Raw genomic sequence first — 16,185 nt, 5'->3', positions numbered from 1 at the left:
AACACAGTTGGTGACTCTGCAAGTTCACCTTCTTCCATCCACTTAGCATCCATTGGTGGATAGTTTCTGAACTTTACCAAGTAACGCCTAGCAACCTTGCCTTTCACTTTCCTTTCTTTGTGTGCCAAAATCTGTTCAGGGACCAAGATCTCGTCAAGTTCCTCGACTTCCGGATGATCTTCAGCTAGCATATCTTCTGGCACATCACCCACATAGGGTCTGAGAAGACTCACATGAAACGCATTGTGAATCTTCCAACTGTCAGGCAATTTCAGCCATTATGCAACATCATTGATTATGTCGCATACTTGAAAAGGCCCATAGTAACGCATGCTGAGCTTTGGAAACAGTCTTTCCTTGCCCTTCATCTTCTTTAACCTTGCCTTTTCAAAGCGTAAAAGCACCCAATCACCAAGTGAATATACCACTTCACGACGGTGACGATCAGCTGCTTTCTTTTGCTTTGCCTGAGTCCTTTCTAAGGCCACTTTGACCTTCTTGTACATTTCATCCATGTCCTGAACATACTTATCTGCTTCAAATATCTTGTCCTTTGTATGCAGTATAGGAGGAACTTTCTTGCCACCTTCAACTATCTCAAAGGGTGCCTTGCCAGTTGATGAATGCATTGTATTATTGTATGCATACTCCACCAATGGCAAATATTGCTCCCACTTTCCTTTATGCTCTGACACATAGCACTTCAGCAGATCCAGGACAGTAGAATTTGCCTCTTCTGACTGCCCATCTGTTTGAGGATGAAATGACGAAGAGAATTTGAGCGTGGTGCCCATATTCTCAAACAAGCCTCTCCAGAACAAACTTGTCATGCGTGGATCACGGTCGCTAACAATCGACTGTGGCATGCCATGATACTTGAAAATATTGCTCATAAACAAGCGTGCCATCTGATCTGGCTTTATCTTCTTCCTGACAGGAATAAAATGAGCCTGTTTGCTGAATCTGCAAATAATGGTCCAAATACCATCGTTTCCTGTCTGCGTTCTCGGAAGATCAAAGATAAAATCCATAGCAATACTTTCCCATGGTTTATCTGGAATAGGTAGTGGTTGCAATAACCCTGGTGCCTTTTGCCTGTCAAACTTGACCTTTTGGCATATTAGGCATTCTCGCACAAAGGCATCCACATCCCTTCTCAATGTAGGCCAATAGAAGAATGTCTCAACCGCTTTAACTGTAGCATCGATACCATGATGCCCTGCATACGGTGGGACATGACTCTCTTCCATAACTTTGCGTCGCAATGGCTTTGTGACACACAATCTGCCATGCATCATCATGAACCAGTCTTTAAGAAGATAGTGTTCATGACGTCCATCCATTAGCTGCTCGAAGACCCTTGCAAAATCTTCATCATTTGCATACTGTTCTCTCATATCATCAAGTTCATGATGATAAGGAATCGACACAGCTGAAATTTGTGGGTTCCTTGACAAGGCATCAGCCACAACGTTCTTCTTGCCTTCCATATGCACAATCTGAAAATGAAACATGGACAAAATATTTGCCCATCGCATATGCTTCTCAGATAACTTTGTTTGTGTCAAGAAGTATCGCAAGGTCTGATGATCCGTTTGGACAACGAAATCTGCACCTAGCAGGTAGTGTTTCCAACTTAAGAACGCATGAATCACAGCCAGTAACTCTTTCTCATAGACCTGCATGGTCATCTCTGGCCCTTGCAAAATTCTGCTCTCATAGGCTACTACCCTGCCATCTTGCATTAGCACTGCACCAATGATACTACCGTAGGCGTCACACTGGACCACAAATGACTTCCTAAGATCTGGCAACACAATGACTGGATCTGAAGTCATCTTTTCCTTTAAGAGATTAAAAGCTGAAATCTCTTTCTGTGTCCATCTAAAGGTGACTGCCTTCTTTTGAAGAGCATGTAAAGGTGAAGCAATCTCAGTGAAATTTCCGATAAACCTTCTGTAATAGGAGCATAGTCCCAAAAAGCTTCGGACATCATGCACCGTCTTCAAATTTGGCCATGACTTGATCGCTTCAACTTTTGCAGGATCCATTCTGACACCATCCTTTGAGACAATGTGTCCCAGAAAGAGAATCTCTTCCAGAAAAAACTCACTTTTCTTTGCATTGATGAGCAACCTATGACTGCGTAGCTCTTTGAACACAATGGCCAAGTGATGCCTATGCTCCTCTTCATTCTTTGAGTAGACTATCATGTCATCAAAGAATGTACCAACAAACTGCTGGTGTGGAAGCGAAGACGCTCAACTTGATGATCACTTGGCTCGATCTTAGAGCAAAACCCGCTCATCAAATAATCTAGGATTTTAATCCTTGGATTCCTCAAGCACAGGCCGTAGTCGTCGCTTGTTCCTTCCCTCTTAAAGAGAGTGTTCATTCACTTGTACAAAAAGCACTACCATATCTTCCCTTACCATGTAGGGGGTGTGGGCTTAAAGAGTACTCAAGCTTCATGAAAGCTTTTCTTTGCTTGAAAGCTCAGAATGGTTCCTTCATAATTTCCCACCCGCAGTAGCAGGTAATCTGTTCGAGAATTACCGGATACCAGATCAATAGTTGACCTTCTGGCTAGTTAAGCAAACCAATTCATCTCAGAAAACAATGTTTCAGTTTGATCCTCCTCTCATAAACACTCGAGAGTGGTAGTCCCGGTTAGACATAACCATATCTTGTGCAAAAGAGCAAACAAGCACAATGCACTTTATGATTTCCTCAAAGATGTAACTTTGATTGAAAGCCTGCCCTCTCACTTAAAGTTCGAGGGTCTTCTATTCAAGAACTCAGGAGTTAGATTGAATTCCCTTACTCCAAACTTGTTGTGTTCAATGATTCCCGTCCCACTACGGGGATTGGATTCTATGTACACTGAGGTGTACACTTTCAGCTTGTACTACTAGTTGGAGATTGAGGGTTTTGGTAGTTATGATGTGGAGTGGCACTTAGGTAGGGATTTGAAGACCAGAAAGTGTTTGCTTGGCTACAAACAAGGGGCTTCTTCTCTCATGCCTTGTCCATTTTGCACTCGAGGGTACAAACCTAATGGACAAAAATCACATAAGAGCACTGCAAAGGTCGGTTCCATGCTTCCATGGCAAGGGCATGGAGAACAAGTGTTAGATTTTCGTGATGTCGGAGATGAAGGCAGAGAATGGGAAGCGTCTATTTTGAGATGTCCCATGCTCAATGCCCCAGATCGTGATCAAAAGGACCACGCTTGGAATCCAATCTTTCCATTTCCTCTATCGAATGTACATTTTTGTACATTACACGCATTCATGCGCATTTTTGATAGGCTATTGAAGCTCTTGAGAATTCCGCTCCTTGGATTCTCTAGGTTCTTGAGCATCATGCTCTTATTGCCTTCTCAAAGAATCCCAAGTCTTGTGTCGACTTCTTGCAGAGAGAAAAAAAAAATTCCAACTCTGCAAGCTTTTCCTTGCAGGACTTAGGGTTCCGCCTGCTTACTTCTCTCTTGGCTTGTCATGGCTTCTTCCCGTATCTTCCCACAGTCGTCCTCCTTTACAGAGAAAGAGAGGAGACCATGCTCTGATACCACTGTCACAAACGGGAGCGCATAACAATATAAAATATACTCGGATAAATAGAATTTATCACTTAATACTGAAGCCAAAGGATATAGAGAGAGAGAGAGAGAGAAGATCAACACAGTACCAAGGTTGTAAGGTACGTAGTATTCGGTACGTGTTCGGTACGTACTGTACGTTGTACCGTATGGATTGGGCCATAAGGTACGTAAAATTCGTAGTATATTTTTTTAAAAGCTAAAAATACAAAGAATTTCAAATTTATATACAACCTATCTAGTTTAAAAACATTGCACAATACTTAAACATAGCCACAACTTTCAAAAAACACTTAAAATCACCCCACAAGTTAAGTAACCGCTACATAACACAATTAACGCACACTTCAAAGTTGAATCCAAAACTTACAATCTTTCGCTAGGTCAGGACTCTAGAGTGCCTCCTTGCAGACTCCAAACACAAAGGGAGGGAGGGAGGGAGAAAGAACCTTATCGATGGCAGCAAATCCTTCCTTGGTCTCTGTGCAGACACTGTGCAGAGACTCTGTTCTACTCTCTTGTTCTCTGTTGTGATAATAACCAGTATAGGATAGGTGGACTTATTAAAGGCCTCGCCCAACCAGTCCGACCACGGGGAATAGCCACCGTCGATGAAAAAAAAAAATTCCGGGTTTTTTTTTTTTTTGGTACGTACGATGCGTACGGACGTACCGTACGGTACAGAACCAGACCGTACGTACGTACGGAAACAACCTTGCTCAGTACTCGGGACCAGAAGATGGGCTGGTCCCCCCCGTAATAGTATCTTTATTACTGAGGAGAAGTCTATACAAGAACTTGAACCCAACGTATTACCACGTTCGTTCTAGAATAAGACTTGATGGTTCCCAGAAGCCTCGGCTTCCGAATCCTAGGGCAAAACCCTATTCCAAGGAACTTCCGTTCCTTATTCCAATTCCTCGAGAATCAAGGTTCTCGCCTCTGGATCTCACCTTCCAAACTCAGGGCATGGCATCCCTGCAACTCTTTTCCAACTCTCTTTCCAGAGTCCTCTTCCCCCAGAAGAGCTTTGCTTTCCCGGACACGAAGTACTTACTTGGGAATCCCAACTTCCGGATTGCAACTTGAGAGACTACCTCTCTCCGATCCGTGGATCTACTTCCCAAACTCGGGTACGAAACCCCTGGGCTGATTTGGCTCTAGTTCCTCAGAGCGCTTTTCTCCTACAGAGGCTCATACCTTCCTTTGCTCCTACTCCCTCACTAAGAGGAAGTACACCTGCAAACAAATACTCAGAGTTCATAACATGAAAATCGTTACCTTCGAAGTCTCGACGCTCGAAACGCAACTCCGTTCTCGAATAGCAATTCCCCGAAAGAGATCTCTCCATAGAAAATCCTCTCTTCCAATCCTACACACAAAAGAGGTGTGTTCTCGGGTTCCTTCTCGTAAATCAGCCCCGTCTACGACGTTTATGGGCTGAAAACAGAGAAAAACAGCAACTTGTCCCGATGGAAACACGCTTCGTAGGCACTTCTTCACGAGGGAACTCGCGCACTGGGTCTTGGCGACATCTGGTACACTTGGGGCAGCCATGGGCATCACCGACAACGTCTTCTTTACGACTGAAATCTGCAGCAGCGTCTCCTCCTTCCAAAGATTGGTCCTCCTCCTAAGTAAGGGCATGTGATGCTTTTATAGCTCCTAGCCACGGGCACGAATAGCTGCTCGCGTAGAGATCGCGCCTTTTTTTTTTCCCCTCAAAATTTTCTTTTTTTTTCGCTGCTCTGCCAGAAAGAGAGAGAGAGAGAGAGAGAGAGAGAGAGAGAGAGAGAGAGAGAGAGAGAGAGAGAGAGAGAGAGAGAGAGAGAGAGAGAGAGAGAGAGAGAGAGAGAAAACGCTGACTGATCTATTGCCTTATTTATCAGATGGCTGCCCACTTATTAAGTGGGCGGTCGGTCACCTTTAAAAATGGTATGAATCTGTCCAAAAACTCAATAAAACCTTATAAGTTAAAAACAATGCTTTCACAGCACTTCCCAAGCGTCCCTGGATGCAATCACATGCACAGTTGCAATGCAGACATAGACTTCCTCGCGGGAAAGCATCTGCTTTCCCGAAAAGCAATCCCGCTTTCTGAGAAAGCATCTGTTTTTCCTCAAAGTTTCCTCTGAACCCATCTTCATTCAAGTGCTTGCTTTTTCCTTGTGCACAATTCTAACACAGTTCGGAATTTCCTCCCGACTATGGATATTCCCTTTCCGATGCACCCGTCACCCACCTTGTGAGGCATCAGGAATACCCATCACCTAGTCCTTTCCATAGCAATACTTTCACGGGGGCCGGTGGGAATGGCTAAAGGCTGTAACAATCCTTGTGCCTTATGCCTTTCGAACTTGACTTTCTGGCATATTAAACAACTGCGTACGAAGTCGTCCACATCTTTCTTGAGTCTCGGCCAAAAGAAGTAACGCTCCACACCTTTCAAGGTGGTGTCAATGCCACGGTGACCTGTAAAAGGTGGACAATGATACTCAGTCAAAACCTTTTCCCTCAACGGCTGTGTAACGCACAACATCGTTTTCTTCATCAAGTAGCCATCTCGTATGGAATACGCCGCTACTACCTCCCCATTCTGTATTGACTTCCGAGACAAAGTATCTGCCACCAAGTTCTTCTATCCCTGAACATGGACAATCTGGAAGTGAAACTGTGACAAGATGTTAGCCCACCGCATCTGCTTTTTTGAAAGGTGCTTTTGTGACAAGTAGCATAAACTCTGATGATCAGTGAAGACCGTAAAATCAGCTCCAAGTAGGTAATGTCGCCACTGAGTAAGAGCATAGATCGTTGCCAAAAGCTCTTTCTCATATATCTGTGTTGTCAATTCTGGCCTTGAAAACAATCGGCTTTCATAGGCAATCAAATGGCCTTCTTGCATTAAGACTGCTCCCAGACTACGACCACAAGCATCACAATATACTTCAAATGAATTTTGCAAATCCGGCAAAGTCAATACTGGTCCAGTAGTCAATTTCTCTTTCAGTGTCTGAAAGGCAGTCACCTCTGTGGGTCCCCACGAGAAAGGAACTCCTTTCTATGTCAGAATGTGCAAAGGGGAAGCTACCTCTGCAAATTTTCGAATGAACCGCCGGTAGTAAGAACACAAACCCAAGAAGCTTCTAACTTCATGAACATTCTTCGAATCGGGCCAATCACGTATAGTCTCGATCTTGGCCAGGTCCATCTATACGCTTGCTGCTCAGACTATGTGTCCCAAGAAGTGTATCTCCAGTAAGAAAAATTCACTCTTTTTGGCATTGATAGCTAACTTGTGATCTCGCAATGCCTATAGCAGATGATGCCTACGTTTTGTTTCATCCTTGGAGAAGACTATAATGTAATCAAAAAAAGTGTCGACAAATGATCTATACTCTCTGAAAATCCTATCCATCATTCGGTTGAAAGTCGTTGGAGCATTGGTAAGGGCAAAAGGCGTCACCAAAAATTCATACAAACCGAAGCTCGTCCGAAAGGCTATCTTGTAGACATCTCCCGACGCGATTCAGATCTGATGATATCCGTTTTTCAAATCAATCCTACTCAAACAAGAGGATTTCTGAAGTCGGTCAAGAATATCATCGATCCTTGAAATCGAAAATCAGTTCTTCATGGTGATTTTCTTGAGAGCTTTGTAATCAATGCACATTCTCCCAGATCCATCTTTCTTTAAAACCAACATCATCGGAGAGCAGTAGAGTGAAGTACTCGGCTGGATAAGACCCTTCTCCAGCAGGTCTTTCACTTGGTTCATAATCTCTTCATTCTGGGCTCGGCTAACACGGTAAGGTGGCCGGTTTGGTGGTGTGCTTCCAGGTATTAGATCAATGGTGTGCTCCTCAGGTCGAGATGGGGGCAACTCGCCTGGCAAGCCCTCAGAGAAGCCATCCGCATGAGTGTGGAGAAAATCTTTGCGTTCTCTATCAAGTTCAGAAATGTTCGTTTTGTGTTCATCATTTAACTCTTTCAAGTACATCGAGTAAACAAAGAGACTGGATTTCATTAATTTGGAAATGGCCGAAGCCGATACAATAGAGACGGACTCGCCCTTCAATTTTACATTTAAGTACAATTTTTCAACCCTTTTCATTCGTCAACATTTCTTTCTTTGCCTGATAATCGACCATGGCGTTGTACTTACGGTACAACCAAAGGACTCCTAGGAGGACGTCAAAACCTTCCAAGGGCATTATGAAAAAGTCCTCGTGCCCCAATTATCCCTGACAATGCGACCGAAGTTTGCCAATGACAGGTGTAATGGCTATGTCCCATCCGGGTGCCACTAGAACTGCCTCTGCTAGTGGTCCCATCCTGTCGGGTTTAATCTCGAGCCGCGCCACCAATTCAAGTGGAACGAGGTTAGCCTTGGCTCCTCCATCGAAGAAAATGGAGGGTCTCGAGTTCTTGAGGTTCTTGAGGGTCTTGAGGTTCTTGAGGTTCTTCTTTCGCTTGCAATCTGTGTTAGAAAAGGATCTTCTCTTCACCCGAGTTCTGCTCTTTTCCGCGGGCGCACCCCTTGGCGGCCTTGCGCTCACACTAAGGTTGCTTTTTCCCACTTCACGTCGATTGGTCGGCCGCTAAGTGCACGTTCCGCTCTCAATGAGTGAAAAGAGGCACAAGGGGAGGCTGGACAAGCCCTTCTTTCTTGAATTTCCTGTCACTCTTCAAAAACACGATTAGGAATTGACATGCCCAAGAGCTCTTGGGTTACGTGCGACCGCAACAAGCAAAACCAATTTATGTGGTTCTTGTGGTTCTCTCCTTACAGAACACTGTCACAGCTCTGATACCAATGTAAAGTGCAACGGGATGAATGTTGAACTTTGCTCAAGATGAGTGCTCCGAACTGTGCTCAAGGTTCCTTTTACTTAGGGAAGGGAGAGCCTTCCGTTCTTAATGAGAGAGTGAAAGTGCATGAGACTGAGAGATAGAGAGAGAAGAGAATACGACACCAAAGACATTGTAAAACCCTCCTCCGAAGGCCCCACTCTCAATGGCAAGAGTGGTCTACTATTGATTGCACGATCTGGTACAAGTGTATGTAGAAGCTATCTGATGCAAGTCTAATGGCTGAAAACTGAATGCTTGATGAATCCAAGGGGTCGAAGTTGTCGGGCTGATCTGCTACTGTTTGGCTTGCTACGTGGTCGCTGAAAACGCTGCTTGCTCTGCTGTCCAAAAACGCTAAGAATGTTGAAATCTGCTGATGCAAAAACGCAATCTGCAGGTCCTTTAAATGCTGCTGAAAACTGTTGTGGGGCTACGGTCCAAGAATGCTATGAGTGGCTGAACTAGGCTGCTTCAAAATGCTGGAATCAGCAGCCCAAAAACGCTGGAATCGGTGGCCAAAAACGCTGGTTAGATGCTGTTGAAAAACGCTGAATGCAAAGGCTATATCCTTGCTGAATCTACTGATTAGAAGCGTTGCCTGAGATCACCAGATAGGTTGAAAAAAACGCTGATGAAGCTAGGGAGAAAACGCCAGCCAAGGGTGGGGGAAAACGGCAGCCAAGGGTGGGCGTCTTGCTGAGAGAGAGAGGGAACCTGTTGCGCTTTGGCCTATGTTCTCCTTGCTCTTCTGCCAAATGATGCTAGCCTAGGTTTGCTTATATATTATCTTACCCAAATTGCCCTACTCAATTCCCAACAAAAGTCGCTTAAAATAAATTATAATCAGTGAAAAATGTCAAAAATAGGGAAAATAGGTTTAAAGCACTGGAAAATGCTCCTGATGGATTTTGTTGGATTCTGATGGTAATGCTGATGATCATGCTGTGTGCAACCAGAGGATATGCATCTACTCTAAGTGCCTTGGCATGCACGATCTGCGAACGGACTCACAAAAGTGCCAGAACACTTCCTAAGCTAGACTGACTGGATTGACTGATCCCTTGTCATACTATAGCTTGTCCACGGACACATAGGGTTGGATGTGTCACGTGACACATGGACAGTCAGAAGAGGCTAATTTTGTTGTCCTAGATCTGCTGAAATGCTATATGTCAGATAATAAGGGCAAGTGGGAACAGTATTTGCCTATGCTTGAGTATGCATACAGTAATACGGTGCATTCGTCAACTCGCAAAGCACCTTTCGAGATTGTTGAAGACGGCAAAAAAGTTCCTCCCATTTTGCATACAAAAGACAAGATCTTTGAGGCATATCGATATATTGAGAACATGGATGAAATGTATAATAAAATTAAAGTTGCCTTGGAGAAGACTCAGGCAAAGCAAAAAAAGGTTGCTAATCGTCACCCTCGTGAATTGATGTTATCACCTGGTGATTGGGTTCTGTTAAGGTTCGAAAAGGCAACGTTAAAGAAGATGAAGGGCAAGCAACGGCTGTTTCCTAAGCTCAATATGCGTTACTATGGGCCTTTTCAAGTGCTTGACAAGATCAGCGATGTGGCTTTAAGGCTGAAATTGCCCGATGCATGGAAGATTCATAATGCGTTTCACGTGAGTCTTCTAAGACCCTTCGTGGGTGATGTGCTAGAAGATATGCCAGATGAGGATCAGCCAGAAGTTGAGGAACTTGATGAGATCCTGGTACCTAAGCAAGTTTTGACACATAAGGACAGAAAAGTTAAAGGACAGGTTGCAAGACGCTATTTGGAGAAGTTCAAGAACTATCCGCCTAGGGATGCAAAGTGGATGGAAGAGCATGAACTGTCAGAGTCACCAAATGTATTGCAACTTTACCTTGAAGCCTTTGGGTTACAGCCTATATATGTCCCAACCCAACGTCTGCAAAGGAGGGGTAATGATAGAGCTAGTACATCAAATGTACATATGAATTCAGTGTAATGGATGTAAATGACAAAAGTATGAAGGTCTCATTAAGTCATTTGTATCTATGTGTTACGACCTTTCTTACGGATACATGCGAAGATAAAAGAGTGCTAACATCAAAAGATCATCAATGGCATGTATTTATGGTATGCAATCGAGGACGTTTGCGATTTCAAGAGGGGGGTATGTCACGAGGACGTGGCAATTGCTAACCTTAGTTGTTGGTTTCTTTCCAATGATTTTTGTTTTATTTTTGAGACCCTCTTTTTGAAGTTGCAAATGGTCGGACATTGTATCGCCAATGTGTACGGTAGTTCCACTCGCACACGGGAAGTTGTTTGGCACTGGAATTCGTATAGTAAGAGGATGTCTAGGCTCAGTGCAAGGCCATGTAGGTCCCCCCGTCGCACTTAGCAAGTTGGTGGATACTAGGAAATGAACTCAATAAAGGCATAAAGTCAAGGTGGGATCACCAACAGAAAGTATCCGACAGTTGGGCCACATTGCACTTTTGGATGCGGTCCCATTGAGGATAAGTGGTCAGATGACCAATGAGAGCCCAACGGAAACATCTCCTAAAAATTAGGGAACAGCTATTTTGGGCCGTGAAATGTGTTCGCGTCATTAGCTTCGGAATGACAAGGGGAACATTTTACAACTCTGCCGCGAAGTCAACTGGGCAATCAGTCGGGAGATTTTTAGGAGGTAACCCTGAAACGGAAAAATGCCTGTAAACGCGCCAAGTGGCACATTCCTGTGCACTTTCCTCTTGCATCACAAGAAGTGGCGCTCTTGGAGAGGCCTCATTTTGCAACAGTCACAGGTTAAGAGCTATGGAGTGCTTTCTTTCCACTCTATGTTCAGTGTGGTGCTAGGAGTGATGCCCTGCACACTACACACTGCTCTCTCTCTCCCCACGTGCAATTATGTGATACCCCACAAGAGGGCTCCTCATTTGACTGATGTACAACTGTGTGGTTTCATGCTTTCCTGCTGAGGCAAAGAGCCTCCTTGAGCAGGAACAAGGGTAGCTAATTGCTACTCCAAAGCAAGCACCGGTAAGGGTCATAACCTCACCGTACAGGTGCATTTTCAGCACTGTGTATGAGCTGTAAATTGACTGTTTTTCATCCATACGGACGCCAGAACCATTGGGAACAGTGCCCCACTGGCAGAGGACAGTTCGGGGACTGTTTAGGGCTGAAAACAGGGCAAAAACCAGTAAATACAGCATGCTGAATTTACTGTTTTTGGGCAGGAATCAGAGGGTTTATGCCAATGCAAGTGAGTTCCAATCGGGGTATTAGTTTTGTGCAAGTTTTGGGGCTGTTATGCTGCCGAAATTTGGCCAAAACAAGGGGTATCTAGCTAGATACAGGTAAAGGATTCCCAAGACTCTACTTTGTAATTTACCCTCTCAAAGTATAAAGAAATATGGAAAGGGGCGCCAATTTTGGGGCCTACAGGTTGTCGGCGTCTGCTCCAAGCATTCTAGCTTCCGAGCCGTGTGTATGATTAAGTGTTAATTCCCGTCACACGTTTCCTTTGCACGTTCTCTTTGTGTGTATCTAAAGTATAGAATTTCGGGTGAAAGCCAAAGCCTACCGCCCCACGGGCCGGTTTCAGATGATCATGCTACGTGCAACCAGAGGATATGCAACTAAATTAAGTGCCTGGACATGCACGGCCTGCGCACAGGCTCACAAGGGTGCCAGAACGCTTCCTAAGTTGACCTAAGATAGCTTGTCCACATACACATAGGGTTAGATGTGCATTGACAGCAAACAAGAGGTTATAGGCTCTCTTAGTCTATTCATGTCGTCTCATAAATTAGTTGTTTGATAGCTAGGCCATGCCTACTTGCTACCATAGAAAGCGTCGGATATTGGTTGCTCCTTGTGCATAGAGCCAATGATGTAAAGTGTCCGCCATTGTAGACATATACAACGATCACAAGCCAATGTACCAGCCTCAATTCTTTCTGAATAAAGTAGCTGATGTTATAGCGAAAGCGTAAACAATGATTTAGGAGACTGAATCCCATCGTACCAGCACGCCATAAATAGGAAAATAGTGTGATTAGCCCTTGGCTTCACTGACGGTCTCAACCAAGGTGGTAAGGTACGATACGTATTCGGTATGTCCTGTACGTAGTACCGAATGGTCTAGATGTTGTGATACTTGATGATAACTATGTCGACGACGATGGTGTCATCGTCAAGTCCGGGATCTGCGACAATGGCGACGAAGGTGTCGTCGTCAAGATAGGGACTGCGATGACGATGATGATGACGAAGGTGTCGTCGTCAAGATAGGGATTTGCGATGACGATGACGATGTCGACGACGACGGCGTCAAGGCTGAAAACTGAAAACGCTCGATGCTCTGCTGGGGATTTGCTGATGTGGCGGTACTGCGGCCTGAATCTGCAACTGCTTCGCCGGACTAGGGCTGAAATGCAAAAACGCTGGCTGATTTGGCTGAAATCTGAAAACGCCACTCTGATCTACTGAATTCTGAGAACGCTGGCAAAACTTGCTGAATTTGCAAACGCTAGGCTGATCTGCTGAGAAAATGGTGGGCAAGCTGCACTCTGCACTTGTGCACTGAGCTTATCTTCTGTTTCTGCTTCTACTGAGTGCCCACTGGGTTTTTTTTATAATTCCTTAGCAATTTGTCTTACCTACTTTTCCAACAAAAGTCACTTATTAATAAATAAGTGAAAAATGTGTACTTTGGCAAAAAGGGTTCTATGCTCTTGGAAAATGCTCATGATGGGTACTGAATGTCATGCTAAATCCTGATGTGTGCAATCAAAGGGTATGCAACTATTCTAAGTGCCTGGACATGCACAGCCTGCGCACAGGCTCACAAGGGTGCTAGGACACTTCCTAGACTAACCTGAACCCTAGACCTGAGATAGCTTGTCCACATGCACATAGGGTTAGATGTGCACGTGACAGATAACCAGGAAAAGACTCGGACTTCTGTCCCTTGCAGAGTGTTTCTTGTACTTAACAATTTCACTGATCTTGCGTTCCATGGCTCGATCAATTTTCTCTCACGTCGAAAGAGAGGTCTTCGTGTAAGATTTCAGCTTCACTTGCGTTGCCGATTTGAGAGGAAGGTTGGCAACGTTTTGCCACCTCTCGTAGAATTCTGAGACCAGCTAATCCTTTGAATACTTGCATATTTAGGATCCTTCGAATACTTCATAAGTCACTTTGCACAAGTGCTAGCTTGCAATTTCCACCAAAGATCTGCAAGTTGTGGATTGTCGATCAAAGATTCTTCAAGTTGACCTCTTTAACTGACCTTCCATTATTAGAATTTCTGTTGCCATTATTAGAATCCTATTCCTGATTGGATTCTCTGTCAAAATCCATGCCGTGCGCTGCAAAAAGTCAGACCAGATCCCCCGTAAAGGAATCGACAAAAGCTCTGATACCATTCTAGCCCGCTTGGCACTGACAAGGCGGTAATTCCATAGCAACGCACGAACAGAACTTAAAAACTAACACTTCAACTTTGAAACAGACTATAGTCACGACGCGAAGTGGTGGAGCTCCACTTCCAGATGCTCTGGCCCCAAAGTCTGGCAACCTTTCACTACTTCTTTTATAATAAAAGGCACAGAATACAACTCCCGTGAAGTCTGCTCTGCAACTGTGCAACCATGCACTCAACTCTCTAAGAAAACCCCCAAGACTTCAATTTACGGCCACTGGGCCAAAAAGCTAGGCGCCCTGGTCCAAAGGCAGCTGCTAAAAAACTGCCGCCCAAAAAGTTGATCAGCTGCCACATCAGCAGCCATACGGGCCACTTTATGCGCCACTTCTTATGCCACGTTTTCTATATCCATACGATGGCCACGTCAGAAAGGCAAGGAAATATCTCCCACCCCCACACCAACCATCATCAACCTGACACTCGAAGAGGAGCAAAGGAGACGCGTGCGGGCCTTACACATAAGGGTATGTGGCCTCAGAGACCAAGATAATGTAGACAAAGAGGTGAAAGAACTCATGACCTTGGTGGGGGTCAACGAGCAGACGCATACAAGGGCTTGGAGAGTGGGCACTAAGAAAAGTGGGAGCAACGGAGAAACCTCGAAGGAAAGGGCACTCATTCTCCGCTTCCCCTCCATGGAAGCGAAGAAAGATTTCTTGAAGAAGAGAGCGACTCTAAAGAAGACGGGCTGGAGATGACCTCACCCTCTCGCAGATTGCTCATATGCAAGAAGTAATGCCGGAAATAAGAGCCGCAAGGGAAAAGGGGAAGATTGCCTTTTACAGGGATGGAAAGGTGGTGATATTGGAGCGACGCCCTGCATGACGGTGCGAGACCTATGGGACCACACTGAAGATGGCAACCTGGAATTGTAACGGGTCACTCCGTCTTGATGTAGGGGCCTTCGAGGATAGCTTTATGGGGAGAGACATCATTTTCTACTCTGAGACGCATCAAGCACCGGGACAATCCATGCCACAGGTGAGTGGATATAGATGGGAGACAGCTTGCAGACAAGAGACCAGATCGGAGCATCGAGGACGGGGCTCAGGGGGAGTGGCAGTTCTATCCACGGAGGAACTGCAACCAATGATATATATAGCACGCAAGGATGAACAGGCTAGGTACATGTGGGTGAGGCTCAGGGCAGAGACGGGCAGATACCTCTACATTGCTATTTGTTACTTCCCTCCTAGTACGTCGGTATATGCATCACCTAGAGGACAATCCCCCTTTGCTATTTTGGATAATGACATATGGGAGTTTTCCAAGGATGGGGACATTATTATACTAGGGGATTTCAATGCTAGGACTGCCCACCGCCAGACAATATTCTATGATACTTCCGAAGAGATGCTCAGGGAGCTGGACGTCACAGAGATGGGTCTATCCAAACTATCACAAGATGAGGAATACACTGAGTATGGTAGATACTTGATAGATATGGGAACCGCACACAGATTGGCCATTGTGAATGGCCTACAAAGATTTTCGACAACTGGAGGCTTTACTTGCTTTCCACACCGACATGGTGCGAGCACAGTGGATTATGTTATGGCCCAGCCAGGTCTCATCCCATTCTTTCAGGATTTCATGGTGGGCACTAGGCCACTTGGAATAGCAGTTGATCATGCTATCGTGTCTTTCACCCTGGCCTTTCAGTTTAGCACAGCTCCATTAGGTGGGGTCCCCATACACACTCGGTATACCTTCATGAGGAAGACGGATTCTGTGTATCTCGATGAGATATACAGGCAGCTATGCACCCATGAGCCGGGACGGCCACTAGATGAACTCACTCAGATTTTGACAGAGACGCTCCATGATGCAACATCAAAGGCATACCCCCACAGCCAGCCCACACGGAGACGATCTGGGAACATGCCCCAGAACAGTTGGTATGATGAGGAGTGCAAAGAGACGAGGATCAAACTACAGAGGGAAGTGCTCACGGGTATTACCACACATCGACAGTCACGGATTATCTTTCGCCGCCTAGTGCGACAAAAGAAAAGGGCCTATCTATCTCAGCTAGAGCGGGATCTATATCAGCTATTTATAAGTAAGGACTCAAGCGAAGCATGGAGGCTATTCCACGTGCATTCACCACCACCCGCGGTCACCTCCACTGAGACATGGGGGGAATATGCCACATCTCTCTACACAGCATCAGGGCAACCACCTCTGCCAGACCCACTAGAGACATGTCTAGAGACAATTTCTTTCTTTACTGCGGAGAGGGTAAGGAAAGCCATTGAC

The 16,185-nt window shown here is 45.2% G+C and overlaps 1 protein-coding gene across 1 annotated transcript in view; it reads right to left on the bottom strand.

Moving 5' to 3' along the window:
• Positions 1–16,185, bottom strand: part of LOC147460523 (cysteine-tryptophan domain-containing zinc finger protein 7-like) — a 51,422-nt gene that overhangs the window by 11,898 nt on the left and 23,339 nt on the right. The window lies entirely within an intron of this gene.

Source organism: Adiantum capillus-veneris, chromosome 3 (assembly GCF_014529385.1).
Source record: "Adiantum capillus-veneris isolate H3 chromosome 3, ASM1452938v2, whole genome shotgun sequence".
In the NCBI taxonomy this organism is placed as follows: Eukaryota; Viridiplantae; Streptophyta; class Polypodiopsida; order Polypodiales; family Pteridaceae; genus Adiantum; species Adiantum capillus-veneris.
This window is presented reverse-complemented; position numbering and strand designations above follow the sequence as displayed.